The following is a 7,326-nucleotide window of genomic DNA, read 5'->3' as shown; positions in this document are numbered from 1 at the left end:
ATAAAAACCTTGTCATTTTTTCTTTTCTGGTACTGGTTGAATAGCCCCCATATCCATGAGGGACATGACTTGTTTGTGAGCCTCTGCCCACTGATTTGGGGGCAAGTCTGGCCATCTGTTTGGACTTGGCAATGTGTGGAAATAAAAGCTGTATCCCTGTGATACTACATTTAATAGCCACTTGTCCTGGGTAATTAGATGCCAATTTTGAGCATGAAGTGCGAGTTCCCCCCCCCACCCAAAGGGGATGCCAAAAGTTAAGTGCTTGGAAATGGCAGAGGAAAGTCATTGAGACTGTTTACCATAGGGTGGTGCTTTGCTACTTCCTGCTTTGGAGGTGGAGGCACCCCATTGTTTTGTCCTGTAAGATCCTTGTGACTGAAACCTGGAGTCTTTGGAGTGCCTGGGTTTGACCTGAGCGGCTCTGTTGGGTACTGGAAAGGACCGATTGTTAGTAGGCCAGTGCCTACTGAACCTGGGTGGCTGCACTTGCAATAAATCTTTTACAGTTTGCATAGATTTAACTTTGTCCTCCATCTTTTTTAAAACTTCTTCTGCCTTATTACCAAAAAGACTGTCCTGCTGTAAAGGAGCATCCAACAATTTAGCTTTAACATCATCAGGCAGATTTTGCTCCTTGAGCCATGCATGCCTTCTCATCACAGATCCAGTTACGGCAGCCCTGCAAGAGGCCTCCAAGGAATCAAAACCACATTGCAAAGTATGCTTTCCAACTTGTTCAGCTGAATGCAATAAATCCTGTAACTATTTTCCACACAATCAGAAATCAACATCATTTTCTGTTTCAGTAAGCCCATGACATGCTGTTGATTTTTAAGCATATGAAATTGACAGTTTAAAGCCCTGATTGCCACGGTTGCAGACGTATAAACCTTCTTATCCCGTCTATCCAACACTCTAGAGTCTCTATCAGTAGGGGTAAGATTTTTGGCTGTATAAGCCTTATCACCCTTGGGACCCTGAGAAATAGTTCAAGGGTCTGCAGTAGGATTTTTGAAAAGAAATTTGTGGGAGTCAGGAACCCTGTAATATGTGTCTGGCTTACTAGGAGCCGGAGGCAGGGAATCAGGAGCCATGCTGGATTCTGAGAAAACATCATCAACAATGTCTAAAACAGGAAGCATAGCCAAAGGCCTATGCTGAGGAAGAATAAGAAAATCCCTAAGCCTCTTTTTGGATTCTGAAAAGTCCTGACTCTCCCAATGAAAATGTTCCCTTAAGGTATGCAAAGTCTCTCCAAAAGAAAAATCCTCAGGAGGAGAAGCAGAAGGGATGGATTCATCTGCATCAGAGTCCTCATAAGGAGGGATAGACAATTCCTGATCAGAAGAGGAATAAGAAGAAATGGAAACTTGATCTGAGGATTCATAATCAGTGCCTTGCCTAGGCCTCTTAGCAGGAGGGGGTTGGGAACCCCTGATCAAGGTAATTAAATCCTCAGCCATTTTGATCATTTGTTTTTTAGGTATAGGGGCCTGAGCATGTGGCTCATGCGTCGGTTTTTTAGACATAGTAGTTGGTTTTGGCCTTATTTTTGATGATGGCGTCGGTTTAATATACAAATCTTTAGGCCTGAAAACACCCTCAAAAGCTGGTGCCTGCTCAGCGGCTCTGGACCCATCCAAGCGGGTTCAATACTTGAAGAATCTCGTGGCATACTGGACTCCGAATGGGTCTCGATAAAGGCCTGCGACTCAAAAGTAGCAGGCATCAGGGGCTGCAAAAGCACCTCACTGAGAACCGGCAACTGGTTTTGTAGAAGCTTCGTCGGTTTTGGACCTCGACGGTCTGTCTCTGTCTTTTTCTTTGCATTTTTTGTGAATTCTGGTAGTCTGATTGCTATTCGAAGACATTTCAGAATAGTTAAATCTTAAACTAAAGTATTCAGAAGCAAAAATATACAGACGCTTAATAGTACATTGGTTAAATTTAGCACAAAACCGACAGCAAGGCACATTGTGATCACGGCCTAGGCAAGGAATACAGTACAAATGAAAATCCTTATGAGGTATTTGCTTCCCACACGTAATACAATTATTAACTTTTACGGACATCGGTAAGGAGCAAGAAATAGTTTCCCCAATGGGGTACTTAGCTTTAGTTTTAATACTTCGGTTCTGAAACTCGAAAATGAAAATTTCAGGAGTCGGACGACCAGCACTTGCGAACTGCTTCTGCTTCGGGCACCGTGCAGCAAGAAAGACTGATTAAAATGGAGTCGGCTGCATGTTTTATACCCCTGACGACCTGATGTCATGGAAAAGGAGACAGCAACCGACGCAGGACCCAAGACTTTGTTATTCAGGCCGACCGAGGGCAACCTGCCAGCAGATTACCCAAATGTAATGACTGCAACAGTGAAACACGAAGAACATCGAGCCCGTTTTCAACGGAGGCCAAGGGAGAAAAGCTCCAAAAACTATTTTGCAATAAAAATAATGTTCAAATGCAGTTATACAATAGAAATCAACAGAATATCATGATACAATATTTTACAATAAAAATTGATAGTAAGGCAATTATACTTAGATTTTAAATAAAAGAGGGAAACAAAGTTTAAAATGTATACATTTATGGGAATAAAACAAGACAACCACAAAGTGGAAGAGGAGAAACTTATTTAAGGAATGTTGTTTTGGAGTACTCTTAGGACATATAAAATTACAATAGTATGGGATAGAAAGAAGTGGGACATATATTTTCATAAGGCAGACATAGGAAAATAATTAAGAATGAGGCCTTAAGCAGGGAAGGATGCCAGTTGGTTTTAATTATAAAGAGAAAGGTGGATAGAAATAGTAAAGAAACAGTGATTGGATAACAAGTAGGATAGAGCAGGTAGGGGTGCAGTGGAGGTTGTCAGGTGGGGTGAGAATAGGAACAATACCATCGTGAGTAGAGGTGGGAGTGAAGGAGGTTCTTAAAGGAGGTGAGGTTATGGGTACTAAGAATATGTGGAGGAAGGGAATTCCATGGTCTTGCTAGTCAGAAAGATAGCAGAAGTGTCCCTGGAGTGTGTATAGGTTTATGTACTTCTATGAGGTTCTGGTTGCTGGACTTGAGTGGTCTGCTAGGCTGCTGTATATGGAAGGAGGAGGAGAGTAATGGACAATATGATGGTCTGAAGATGACTTTATGGGCAGAGGAGAGTTGGCTGTATGAAAGATAGTTTGGGAGTTCTAACCAGTTCAAAGAGTGGAGAGATTTGCAATGGTGGGAGGAGAAGTTGGATCCGGTAGCAAACTTGGCGATTTTGCTGTAGCAGGAAGCTAGACTGGACTTTAGGGAGGCTTGAAGGTTGGTAAGGAGAGGAGCACTGTACAGAAGGGAGGGGAGGAGATAGGGTCTGTTTGGACGATAGGGTGAGAACGGTTGTGGCGATATAACACACCCAATTTTTTATGTATTTTCCTAATATTAGTTTGTAAGTGGATGTCAAACTTTAATTGATCATCAATTAGGACTCCTTGACGTTTTAGAGTGGCGAACGATTTCAACTGATGCTGGATTGTGGCTAGTTATAGAGAAAGAGTTCTTATCGATTTTGCAGGATTTAGAAGGGAGAAATATCATGATCTTAGATTTTGAAGGGTTTAGAGCAAGGTGATTAATGAGCATCCAAGACTCGGTGCACGAGAAAGTTTCTTGAGCTAGTTTCATGAGGGATTTGGTGGAACAGATAATCGTAGAATTGTCAGCGTATTGGACCAGTTTAGCATTTGGGATACAGTGACGGAAGTCGTTGATGAAGATGATGAACAGTAATGGGCCTAGTATAGAGCCTTGTGAGACTCCTCTGGTAGTATGAAGGAAGGAAGAGATGGAATTTTTCCATTTGATGGCTTGCTGTCGATGAGCAAGGTAGGTGGAAAACCAGTTCATGGAGGATGGGGAAAGATTCAGATAGGATAGCTTAGACAGTATAAGGTTGTGTGAGACTGTATCGAAGGCTTTGGATAGATCTAGGAGGAGGGTTAATACAATGTTGCTGGAGTCACGTGCGTGGATGATGATTTCAAAAAAGGAGAGGAGAGCTGTAGTTGTGCTGTATCTGGGTCTGTAGCCATGTTGTGCTGGGGTAGGAGTTGTAGGTGGATATATTTTTCAAGAATTTTAGAAATGGGAGATAGGATGGCTAGTGGACGGAAGTTAGAGATTTCAGTATTGTTGGCTCCTTTGTGAAGGGGAATAATGAATGCTTTTTTCCAGAGAATAATGAATGCTTTTTTCCAGAGAAGGGGTACGTAAGATTCCTGAATAGGTTGGTTTATTAGGATGCAGATAGGAAGAGCTATGCCATCTGCAGCTAGCTTGAGGAAGTTGGAGGGCAGATAATCTGGGGCATTTGAACAAGGTTCTAATTTCTGAAGAAGTTTTTTTATGGTAGCAGTTGGAATAGGTTTGAATAAGAAAGGGGGGTGCTGAGTAGGCTTAGATTTAGAGTGGGTTGGGATTGAGGATGGGGATGTGGACTTGCCTTAAGTATTATTAGGGAAGGAAGTGGTGAGCTTAGCTATTGAGTCTATAAAGAATGTGTTAAACTGTGTAGCCAAGGAGAGGTCAGAAGAAGTAGGATCTGGACAGGGATTGTCTTTTTTTACCAGGATGCAGCAGGGTAGAGATCCTGCTCCACAACTTTTTAGGGTTTGATTTATGATTATTTTGTAATACTGTGTAGTAGGATTTTTGGTCTGAGGCAATTTGTTTTTTAACTTTATTGTAAAGTTGTCTGTAGTTGGCTAAGTTACTGGGTGCCTTATGTTTTTGGTACAGTTTCCAAGATTTATCATGGAGATGCATGAGAGAGACTGTCTCTTTGGTTAGCCATGGTGCAGTTTTGGCTTCAACTCTTAGATCGGAGGGAAGCAAAACTGTTTAATAGGTTCAGGAATGCAGTATGGAAGAAAATGACAGTGTTGTCTAAAGGAAGGGTTTTTAAAGGGTTCCAGTTCTTATGTTTTAAAGAATTGGAGAAAATTTGAGCATTACAATTTTTTAGGGAACAGGCTGTGATATAGTTATTGTGTGACTGGAGAGAAAGGGATGAACATCGTGCAAAGGCAGGGAGACTGTCAGTAAGTGGGTCAGGTAAGGTACCACAGTCAGAGATACTATGGGGGTGTGAAACTAGTATCCAGTCTAGAATACTTCCTGAGGTACTATCTTTAGCAGTTATAGTTGGAGAAATGATTAGCTGTGTAGATCTATATAGATTTATTTTTTGTGAGGCTGTGGCAGAGTTTATACAAGACCAGTTAATATTAATGTCACCAAGGAGTATAGTCTCATTTTTGTACATTTGCCAAGATCCAAGAAAGAATATCCTCGAGAATGAGGATATTATTTCCTGGGGAGATATAGAGGGCAGCTTTGCATATGCTATTATTTATCTTTAGAAGGGCCAGGGATAGCTCAGCTGAAGAAAATAGGGGTATGGGCTTTGTTTAGGGAGTTACTGTCAGGAAAGAAGACTAGACTAGGGCTACTCCGCCACCTTTCTTTTTGGTTCCGTCATTTCTTATGATTTTATAATTGGGTGGAGTAATTTCTGTATCCTTGATGTGAGGTTTAGCCATGTTTCTGAGATAGATAAAATGTCTGGTTTGTTATGGGACAGCCAGGCATGAAAGTTTGCTAACTTGTTGCATAAAATATGGGGATTTATTGTAGCAAATAGGAGAGATTTGGTAGGAGAGGAGGGGGATGGAGAGGAAGAGCTAATGTTCTGCTAATCTGTAAATACATTACAGATATCCAAATGGACTATTCAGTGGGTACGAGAAATCAACACACAAGGTCATGCACGAGGATATTCTGTAATCCTAATGATTTAGCTGGTAAAGCAACTGACATTACAAGAACAGTGAGTTGTCTAACTTTGCAAATATCAAAATGTGCTTCTTATAGAGATTTAGCTGAACGAAAAACTTACTGTCGGACAACTGGATCATCTGTACTACATTTGTACATTAAACTGTGTTCTTCAAAACAGGTGCTAACTTTCATTTACTTTACAGTTGAGAAATAAACTATGCCAAGCAATGGCCCTGATTATAGTCTTTGCCCAAACAAATCTCTGTGCTTTGTCTCATAACAATGAAATCTCTTCATTGCTAAACCAAACTGTACCCAGAGCCACAACAGTATAAAGCATCTAAAAACAACATAGAAACAACTCAGCACTTTAACTCAACTGAAGGTAAAAACAAAATAAACAGTGCAGACACATTTATGCCAGGAATGCTTTTTTTTTTTTCTGTTTGCCAGTTTGCAAAGCTGCAGCTGCCTGGGGACCCAAGAATAGCAAAATAAAACTCGACCACATTCAGTGAATATATAAATATAAACTCCAGAAATGGAAGTAAACTGTGCAAGTGCATAACGCACACTGACACAGGAAATAAAGTGAGAATAAAACTGTGTAAGATCATGGCAAAAGAAAAAAAAGAGAATGGAATTCGGGTTCAGAGCTGCACAATTTGACAGACACATATCGGTACAATGTTGAGAGACGCAATAGCAAATGTGGCTGACCAAAGATCACTAAACAGAACCGATGAAGAAGACAAAATACATTGCTATTTCGCAAGACACGGGAGAGAGAATTTACAGAATATAAGGCTCAATGTCATGAGGCATAAACACACACAGCAGTATTAGAGAATGACAATTTGCTTCTAAACTAAGAAAAATGCTCAGCTCAGCATGCTTAAGTTCAGAAATGTAGCTCATGACATTAAAGAATCCATGTATGTACAATGTACTAGATTCAAAAGTCTAGAGCACAGAAACTAGGGTTTTACTGACATAAGAAATGAGGCCAAATTATGTAGAATTGCTATTCTCATAAACAGTCATTATCATCTTCTTTCGGCTGTTCCCGTTAGGGGGTCACCACAGCGGATCATCTGTTTCCATTTCTTCCTGTCCTCTGCATCTTCCTCTGTCACACCAACCACCTGCATGTCCTTTCTCACCACATCCATAAACCTTATCTTAGGCCTTCCTCTTTTCCTATTACCTGGTAGCTTCATCCTTAGCATCTTTTCCCCAATATACTCAGCATCCCTCCTCAGCACGTCCAAACCAACCTAATCTTGCCTCTATGGCTTTGTCTCCAAACCTTCCAACCTGGGCTGACCCTCTAATATACTTATTCCTAATCCTGTCCACCCTCGTCACACCCAGTGCAAATCTTAACATCTTTAACTCTGTCACATCCAGCTCTAACTCCTGCCTTTTTGTCAATGCCACTGTCTCCAACCCATATAACATAGCTGGGCTCACTACTCTCTTGTAGACCTT

The sequence above is a fragment of the Protopterus annectens genome, chromosome 7.part1, assembly GCF_019279795.1.
Source record: "Protopterus annectens isolate FY-2018-M chromosome 7.part1, PAN1.0, whole genome shotgun sequence".
NCBI classification, from domain to species: domain Eukaryota; kingdom Metazoa; phylum Chordata; order Ceratodontiformes; family Protopteridae; genus Protopterus; species Protopterus annectens.
This window is presented reverse-complemented; position numbering follows the sequence as displayed.